The following is a 6,619-nucleotide window of genomic DNA, read 5'->3' as shown; positions in this document are numbered from 1 at the left end:
GTTGTTGATTATCATTCCCTAGTTGTTCACCTGTCTATGGCATTGTTTGCTCACCATTCCCATCCCTGCCTCCTCCCTAACCTGAGACCCTCTGGAACCTTCAGTCCTGTTGCTTTCTCCTCAGGCTTATTTCCCAAGCCTATCTTATATAGGTAGGCAAACCAACAATAATACAGACAATACAAAAAGAAAGCAAAAAATTGAATAAAAAGAAAAAAATAGAAAAAATATACATAAGGAAAAATAATAAGTAGCAAAAAACCCCTAAAAAAACATAGATAATTCCAAGTCTGTTCACTAACCTTTATGAATATCTCTCCACAAGTCCTGGGGGGGTTTTGGGAACTGGCTCTCCTAGCTTGAAGTCTCTTTTGGGGGGCTCCTTGGGGGCTTTGTGGCTTTGCTTTGCTCCCGTTGTTGATCTGTTATGCTCCCTTCTTGGTTTGCCCTGCTGTGGGGTTCAGACTGAACTCACTCCCCCCTCTGTGTGTCCCCATTGATAGTCCCTCATGTCTCAAGCTGTTGTCGGCTCTGCAGTCCTCTCTGTGCTCTAGCAGCCCTGCGCAGGGACTTTGTCCTTAGAGCTTGGTGTGCCGATATGGGGTCTAGACCCTCACTCTCTTTCTTTCTTGGTTTGCTTCCCTTGGGTGTGGCTTGCTGGCCTCTCTCCCCAACCTGTAGGTTCAGTGTTATCCTCTGTAGCACATACTTCTAGGGAGGGGATCTGTTTGATTCTGATTAAGGCCAGCTCTGTCACCCACTCTGTTCATGTGTTGCTTCATATGGTTACATTGTTCTCAAGGTTTGGTGCACTGTGGGGTCTGCATGCACACTCCCAATTCTGTGGAGACATAACCAGTACTCTCCCCCCGGGGTGAGTAAGTGCCCATCATCTCGCCCCTTTCCCCCTCACTTTTCTCCCTGTCTTCCCCTCTTTACCCTTCTTTGCATTGGAATGACACGTACATCCTTGGGTTTGGTATGGCTCCCACCCGCTTGCCTGTACTTCAACCTGTATAGTGTGAGATAAGTGGCTTTTCTTCTATACCTGGTGTGCTGATTATACTTACGTCAGTGGACTCATGTTGTGCTTTTCCTTTAGTGATTGGCTAACTTCGCTTAGCATAAGTTCCTCCAACTCTTCCCATGAGGCAGTGTGCTTCATATGATCATCACTGCTTTTAAAGGATGCATCATATTCCATTGTGTTTATGTGCCAGTTTTCTAATCCACTGGTCTATTGATAGGAATTTAGGTTGTTTCCAATGCTTTGGGATTGTGAATTGTACCGCAATAAACATTGGAGCACAGACAACTGGTTGCGGTCTATTTCTTACCTCTTCTGGGTATATGCCCAGTACAGGGATAGCTAGGTCATAAGGAAGCTCAATTTCCATTTGCTTTAGATATTGCCAGATCACTTTCCACAGAGGCTGTATGTATCTACACAACCACCAGCAGTGGATGAGAGTTCCTATCTCACCACATTCTCTTGAATATTTGTTGCTCTCTGATTTTTTGATTTGGGCTATCCTCAAGGGTGTTAAGTGGTATCTCATGGTTGCTTTAATTTGCATTTCTCTGATGGCTGATGATCAGGAGCATTTTCTCATTTATTTATTGGACATTCGACTCCTCACCCTAGTGAGAATACTTTTCAGGTCTTTTGCCCACTTCTTCAGGGGGTTAACTGTTTAATTCTTTTTGCAGGACATTGTAGATTTTAGTAATAAGCCCTTTGTCTGTTGTGTAATTGCTAAAATCCTTTCCCAATCTGTGGGTTCTCTAATTACTCTCTTGGTGAAGTCTTTCGACACACAGGTGTTTTATCCTTAGTGTATCCCACTTGTTGATTTCAGGTTCACCTGTGTATGTGAGTGTGCCCTTCCATATTGCAGTTAGCCTATGTAATCCCTGAGCCAAGGTTCTTAGGTTTGCCCTGATTCCTATGCTGATGGTCCTGATAGTTTGAGGTTTTACTTCTAGGTCTGTGATTCACCTTGAGTTTGTTCTTGTGCATGGGGTGAGGTAAGGATTTTTTCCCATTTTTCTACAGGTGTATATTCATTTCCAGCACCACTTGTTAAAGATCACTTCCACTACCCACTTGATGCTTTTGGGGCCCTTGTCCAAAGCTCAGTTTTCTATATGCTGGTGGTTTTATTTCTGGGTTTTCTTTTCTTTTCCATTGATCAGGTATCTGTCATTACTCCAGTACCATGCAGTTTTGACGCCTGTGGCTGTGTGGTAGGTGTTAAAGTCGGGTAAGGTGAGCCCTCTGACTTTGTCCTTCTTCTTAAGGAGTTCTCTGCTAATTCTGGGCTTCTTTCCTCTGCATATGAAATTGGTAGTCAGTTTTTCCAATTCTTTGAAGAAGGTTGTTGGTATTTGAATTGGGATAGTCTTAAATTTATATAGTGCCTTGGGTAAGATTGACATCTGTACTATGTTGAGTCTTACGATCCATGAGCATGGGATATTCTTCCATTTGTGGAGGCCACTTTTGGTTTCCTGTAGTAGGGTTCTGTAGTTTTCCTTGTTTAAGTCTTTTGGTTTTTTGTTTAAATATATCCCTAGATATTTCCATTTTTTCTTGGCTATTGTGAAGGGTACTGCCTTCTTGATCTCCTCTTCCATGGTCTTGTCTGATGTATATAGCAAACCAATACACTTTTGTTTGTTCATCTTGTATCCTGCCACTCTTCCACATTCCTCTGTTGCTGCCAGTACTCTTGTTGTGGAGCTTTTGGGATTTTCAATGTATAGGATTATGGCATCTGCAAATAGCAATAATTTCACCTCCTCCTCTCCCAGATGGATACATTTAATGTCCTTCCATGCTGGACCTGGCAAGGATTTAGCAGATCCTGGGAACTGATGCAGTGAGCTTAAAATGATTCAGTGAGTTCTTGAGTAGCTTTGTGGATAAAAATCACAGGGAGAGGTCTGAACAAGACTCTAGTACCCTGAATCTACTTTCAGCACCCAGCCTCCCAGTTTTGGCCTCCTTACTTCTTAATTTTCTGGTTTAACAACAGGAGTGCTGGGTAGGTGATTCTACCTGGATGCCCTCTTGACTCCGACCCTCCACAGGGATTCTAGTGCCATGGGAAACTTTTTATCACTGCATTTTCCTTTCTGTTGGCTGGTCCCTTGGGGGCCACAGGCCTTTCCAAATATGGACCCTCATGTTCCTACATCCCATCCTATCTACACAATCTTTAAATGGCCAGCCTGTTTAGACAGATCACTACTGCCTTGTGCTGTTAGTCTCACCTACCCCACTGGGTTGCCTACCTGGGGCATTTGGCATCAGTGACACCATCACAACGAAGCAGGCTTAGCTGGCAGTGGGACAGCTGGTGCCTCGCCTTAACTGAGCTTCCCTTAGAGACTGCCTGCTGAGATCCTTCCCCACTTTCTCTGGGGACCTGAAAGTTCAGATCAGTCTATGCAGGAGACCCTAGTTCTGTCTACAGGTTTAAGAGCTATCATCCCATTCAACATGTGGCCACACAGGAGGGAAAGTCTAGCTTCTAGAGCCTGTTCAGGGCAGAGGAGAGCGGGTATTCATCCAAGTCTGCAGGTTAGAAGAGCTATCATTACCATCAACACATAGTCGCATTGGAACCTAGTTTCCAGAGCCCATTTAGGGCTGAGTCTTTGGTGGGTATCAATATCACAATAACCACAATTTGTGATGGATGCCCCCATTGAAGACTAGGACCAACTAGGACCACCTTCCAAAGAGAACCTAAGCGTCACTCTCCATGTCCCTCTGAATGTTAATAAATTCTGAAACTCAAGAACCCCAGAGAGGTTGAAGGAGGCTCCAGAATGCCAGGTGGTCCAAACAAAGGAAACCCGCTGGTGAGGTGCCATGGAGTCAAACTCAATCGTTTTCATCCAAAGCTTATCAAGAACTCACCAAAGCAAGGAGTCAATTAAGGCCACACAGAAGAATACACTAGCTTCTATGATCCAAAGATGATAATTACATATTATTAATTACCATATTTTAGTATGGTGAAAAGAAAAGTATTAGAGCTAAAATTATGAACACCCAATTTGTAGAAGGCTATGGCAGACAGCAGGAGCCCAAAACCCATCTGCAGAGTTTCTAGTCAGATGAGCCACTGGCAGATTCATTCTCGCCAAAGGCAAGCGTCTTAAACAGCCTTACTATCAGGCAGAGACCATTGTAATGGTGATTATGCTGGATCGAACTTCATACTTAGCCAGTTGACCCCCTACATATACAATTTGTAATGCGGGCAACTATCTCTTACTTATTCTATGACAGACATATCCTCCTTGCCCTTTTGAATGTTAATGGGGGTCTTTTTCCTTCTTATACACTAGTTGTATTTTTCTTTATATTATTATTTTTTCTATTATTTTTAATACTTTTATTAGGAGCTCTTACATCTCTTATCACAATCCATACATTCCTCCAATGTGTTGAGCACATTTGCACATATGCAGCCATAATCGTTTTCAAAGCATTCTCTTTTCACTTGAGCCCCTGATATCAGCTCTCCATTTTTTCCCCCGCTCCCTCCTCTGCCCTCCCTCACGAACCCTTGATAAGTTATAGATTAGTTTTTCCATATCTTACATTGTCCTCCGTTGCCCCTCACCCACTTTTCCAGTATTCCTCCCCCTGGGAGGGTGTTCTAGTTGATCCTTGTGTTCGATTTCCCCTTTCTCCCACTCCCCTCCCTTAATCCTCCTGATATCTCTACTCTCCTTGTTGGCCCTGAGGGGTTTATTTATCCTGGATTTGCTGTGTTGCAGGCTCTTATCTGTAGCAGAGTGCATGCTCTGGTCTAATCCAGTTTGTAAGGTAGAATTGAGGTCATGATAGTGGGGTGAAGGAAGCATCAAACAGCTAGAAGAAAGTTGTGTGTTACACTGGTGCTATACTACACCCTGACTGGCTCATCTCTTTCCTATGACCCCTCTGTGAGGGATGTCCAATTGTCTATAGATTGGCACTGGGTCTCCAGCCCATGCCCACCCCCACCATTCACCTTGGGTATGGTTTTATTCTGGGTCTTAGATGCCTGATACCTGATCCCATCAATACCTCATGATCACACAGGCTGGTGTGCTCCTTTCATGTGGGCTTTGTTGCTTCTCAGCTAGATGGCTGCTTGTTTATCTTAAAACCTTTAAGACCACAGATGCTATATCTTTTGTTAGCTGGGCACCATCAGCTTTCTTCACCACATTTGCTTATACACCTAATTTGTCTTCAGCGATTGTATCTGGAAGGTGAGCATCACAGAATGCTGGACTGTTTAGAACAAAGTGTTCTTGTGTTAAAGGAGTACTTGAGTTGAGGCCCAATGTCCATCTGCAACCTTAATTCTTAACATATAGATATGAGTACATAGTTCTATTCTTCTCTCATTTATATTTATATATGCACATGCCTGTATTTAGGCCTCTATAAATGTCCTTTGCCTCCTGGTTCTTTCCTCTATTTCCTTTTTACTTCCCTCTTGTCCGGCCATCATGTTCGGCCTTCATTCAGGTTTAGTAATTCCTCACTACTACATTGCCCTTGATTGAGCCCCACTAGCATCCTACGACCTTTCTTTCATTGATTTCAGCTCACTTGTCCCTTGGTTGGTTCCCCACCCCCACCCCACCCCCGCCCTTTCTTTCCTTTCTCCCACCTCCTCTTCTCACATATTTCCCGGAACCATTGGTCCCCTTCTTTTAATCTCTGAGCTGTTTATCTCACCTATCTTATCTAGATAGACATGCAGATACATTAGTAAAGTGCCCAAACCAGGCAAAGCCAAAACAAAACAACAAAGGAAGTCAAGTCCATCAAAACAATAACAAGAGCAGAAAGCAAAAACAAAATGACAATAACAAAAAGAAAGCCACTGACAAAAATGGAAAAGCCTATAAATAGTTCAAGGTTTGTTTGTTGGCCTTTACGAGTTTTCCAGACAAGTCTGATGGGGTGCCACATTCTGTCTCCAAAGTCTATTTTTCATTCCCTGGGGGTTTCATCACTCTGCTCCCTCTGCTGCTCTGCTGCATGCCCTCAGTGCCTCGTCCCAGCGTGATGGCACCAGACCGTGCACTATTCCTGCACTGTGTCTCCAGTGCTGTTCCCTGCTGAGTCATGGTTTAGTGAGGGACAACGTGTCCCATGCTGGGGCCACCTCTACAGTCCTTTCTTTTTATTCTTATGAATTTACCCTTACCACCTTAGTATGGTTTTGTTTTTTATTGTTTCTCAATGGGTTTCCCTGCTGTGAAGCACAGGAGGAGAGGACACATAATGAGAATAACTGACACAAGGGATTATAGGATATGCAGGCGTGGTGGTGGTGGGCAATAGGGAGGAAAGGGGGTTTGGGGAGTAAATCATTAAGACAGGAGGGGAAGGGAGCACTAGAACTGATTGTGATTACCCAACTCATGTTAAAGGTGATTTTTCCAGAGGGGGGAGGGATGTTTAAGATGGATGTGGTGGTGACTGTTCAATTCCCCTTGATACTTTTGAACGATTGAACTACGCGATTTTTGCGTAACAGCACATGCTCTGTCATTACTGCCACTGATTGGCTCATACTGTACACGCTTCTGTCTGCAT

Source organism: Echinops telfairi, unplaced genomic scaffold (assembly GCF_000313985.2).
Source record: "Echinops telfairi isolate 266 unplaced genomic scaffold, ASM31398v2 ScPeMD7_21;HRSCAF=78, whole genome shotgun sequence".
Lineage (NCBI taxonomy): Eukaryota > Metazoa > Chordata > Mammalia > Afrosoricida > Tenrecidae > Echinops > Echinops telfairi.
Note: the sequence above shows the minus strand (reverse complement) of the source record.